Raw genomic sequence first — 2940 nt, 5'->3', positions numbered from 1 at the left:
AACACCGACCAGAATGAATGAGTGGAACCCACGGGGTGAATAAAAAGGCTTACAGTTTATGATGAAATATTCCAGGTCAGGAGAACAATGCTGCTGGATCACTTTCACGTCATTGCACCAGCCGCTGTTGATGTATGAACAGATTCCTCCACATTTAGTTTTGCCGGAGAGATACGTGTCTTTGTCCGCTCTGAAAAGCTGGAAGCTTCCAGCTGCAGCGCAGAGTCCGGTATTAATCCACAGAGCCACGTCTCCGTGAAGAACAAAACTTAGGGAGCAGCTCGGTACTCGCACCATTGCATACAAACAGTGGTGATCTTTGTTGACAAGGGTATAGAAGGCCATTTAAATTTTTCGTGCAGTCGAAAATAAGGCGCCTCTTACACGACTTTCAGCCTAAGATGTCCAGTTTCTATTAATGTAAAAAGAAGCAGAAGATGGAGTAATTCAAAGGAACAACAGAAAAGTAGCTTTACACAGCTGCCGTGCCCCCGATTCAAACCTGGGTTGCTGTAACCACAACGTAGAGTACTAACCTAGAGTCTTTTTAGCACAGGTTGAAAGACCATTCCCTGCATTCCTAATTGATGAGTAACAAACGACAATTCCACGGATGGTTTATCTAGCACTGCTGATTCTAGAAAAACAATAGAGAAAGCTTGATGGTAGCTGCTGAAGTTGCAGGATTTAGAGTCTTTAGCACAGGTTGAAAGACCAGTCCTCATCGTTTGGCTCTTAAGATGTAAATTTGGTTTTATATACAGTTTGTACAGGACAAGTGATTTAATACCTAAAGAGGAGTACAAGCTAGCCAGGGGTTGAACCTAGAATCTTCTAATCCGAAGTCAGACGCTAGTACTCATTGCGCCACTAGCCCTACATTTAGTGTAAATAGGGAGCAGCTCTGTTCTCAGACCATTGCATACAAACAGTGGTGATCTTTGCTGACAAGGGTATAGAAGGCCATTTAAATTTCTTGTTGCAGTCGAAAAATAAGGCGCCTCTTACACGACTTTCAGCCTAAGCTGTCCAGTTTTCTATCTATGTAAAATGAAGCAGAAGATGTAGTAATTCAAAGGAACAACAGAGAAACAGCTTTACACAGCTGCCGTGACCCGACTCGAATCAGGGTTGCTAGCGGCCACAACGCAGGGTACTAACCACTATACCGATCACTGGGCCGCTTAGTATTGTGAGTGACAAACGACAATTCCACGGATGGTTTATCTAGCACTGCTGATTCTAGAAAAACAACAGAGAAAGCTTGACGGTAGCTGCTGAAATTGCAGGATTTAGAGTCTTTTTAGCACAGGTTGAAAGACCATTCCCTCATCGTTTGGCTCTTTTAGATGTAAATTTAGTTTTATATACAGTTTGTACAGGACAAGTGACTTAATAGCTAAAGAGGAGTACGAGCTAGCCAGGAGTTGAACCTAGAATCTTCTGATCCGTAGTCAGACGCGTTATCCATTGCGCCACTAGCCCGATGCTCAGAAAGAATAAGGAGCAGCTCTGTTCTCAGACCATTGCATACAAACAGTGGCGATCTTTCTTGACAATAGTATAGAAGGCCAGTCATTTTTTTGTTGTAGTATGGGGTCTCTTGCATAACTTTTAGCCTAAGCTGTCCAGGTTCTATCTATGTAAAATGAAGCAGAAGATGTAGTAATTCAAAGGAACAACAGAAAAGTGCCTTTATACAGCTGCCTTGACCCAGAGTCAAACCAGGAATGCTGCGGCCATCTGTTCTCACACCATTGCACACCAGGATCTGTTCTCACACCATTGCATGCAAACAGTGTTGATTTTTATTCAACACTGTTTGAATCTGATCTGTTTTGGTAGTCACACCATTGGATGCAAACAGTGGTGATCTTTGCTGACAAGAGTATAGAATGCCGTGCTGTGCAGTTTCTATCTATGTAAAATGAAGCTGAGGGTGGACTAATTCAAAGGAACAACAGAAATGTAGCTTTACACAGCTGCCGTGACCCAGATTCAAACCCGATCTGCTGCAGCCACAACACAGAGTACTAACCACTATACGATCACGGCCACTTGGTATTGTCTTTGTATCGTTGTTGTGATAGTATAGTTGGAACTCTGAATCACAAATATACTCAAAGAGCATAGGGAGCAGCTCTGTTCTCAGACCATTGCATACAAACAGTGGTGATCTTTGTTGACAAGGGTATAGAAGACCAGTCATTTTTTTGTTGTAGTATGGGGTCTCTTGCAGAAATTTCTATCTATGTAAAATGAAGCAGAAGATGTAGTAATTCAAAGGTACAACAGAAAAGTAGCTTTTTTCTTTCTTCTTTTTTCTTTGATGTGATAGCATAGTTGGAACTCTGAATCACAAATATACTGCTATTTTCTCGGTATTCCTAATTGATGAGTAACAAATGACAATTCCACAGATGGTTTATCTAGCACTGCTGATTCTAGAAAAACAACAGAGAAAGCTTGACGGTAGCTGTGCTTGACTGAAATTGCAGGATTTAGAGTCTTTTTAGCACAGGTTGAAAGACCATTCCCTCATCGTTTGGCTCTTTTAGATGTAAAATTAGTTTTATATACAGTTTGTACATGACGAGTGATTTAATACCTAAAGAGAAGTACGAGCTAGCCAGGAGTTGAACCTAGAATCTTCTGATCCGTAGTCAGACGCGTTATCCATTGCGCCACTAGCCTGACGTTCAAAGAGAATAGGGAGCAGCTCTGTTCTCAGACCATTGCATACAAACAGTGGTGATCTTTGTTGACAAGAGTATAGAAGGCCGTGCTGTCCAGTTTCTATTAATGTAAAAAGAAGCTGAGGGTGGAGTAATTCAAAGGAACAACAGAAATGTAGCTCTACAAAGCTGCCGTGACCCGGATTCAAACCTGGGTTGCTGCAACTACAACGTAGAGTACTAACCACTATACGATCACGGCCAC

The 2940-nt window shown here is 42.0% G+C and overlaps 2 non-coding genes across 2 annotated transcripts; both read right to left on the bottom strand.

Moving 5' to 3' along the window:
- Window positions 1-1412: 1412 nt before the first annotated feature.
- Window positions 1413-1485, bottom strand: trnar-acg (transfer RNA arginine (anticodon ACG)). Its single transcript has one exon. It is a non-coding gene; the product is annotated as a tRNA-Arg (tRNA).
- Window positions 1486-2621: 1136 nt separating this feature from the next.
- Window positions 2622-2694, bottom strand: trnar-acg (transfer RNA arginine (anticodon ACG)). The gene has a single exon. It is a non-coding gene; the product is annotated as a tRNA-Arg (tRNA).
- Window positions 2695-2940: the final 246 nt, after the last annotated feature.

The sequence above is a fragment of the Sander vitreus genome, unplaced genomic scaffold (genome assembly GCF_031162955.1).
Source record: "Sander vitreus isolate 19-12246 unplaced genomic scaffold, sanVit1 ctg963_0, whole genome shotgun sequence".
In the NCBI taxonomy this organism is placed as follows: Eukaryota; Metazoa; Chordata; class Actinopteri; order Perciformes; family Percidae; genus Sander; species Sander vitreus.
Note: the sequence above shows the minus strand (reverse complement) of the source record. Positions and strands in the feature narration are given on the sequence as shown.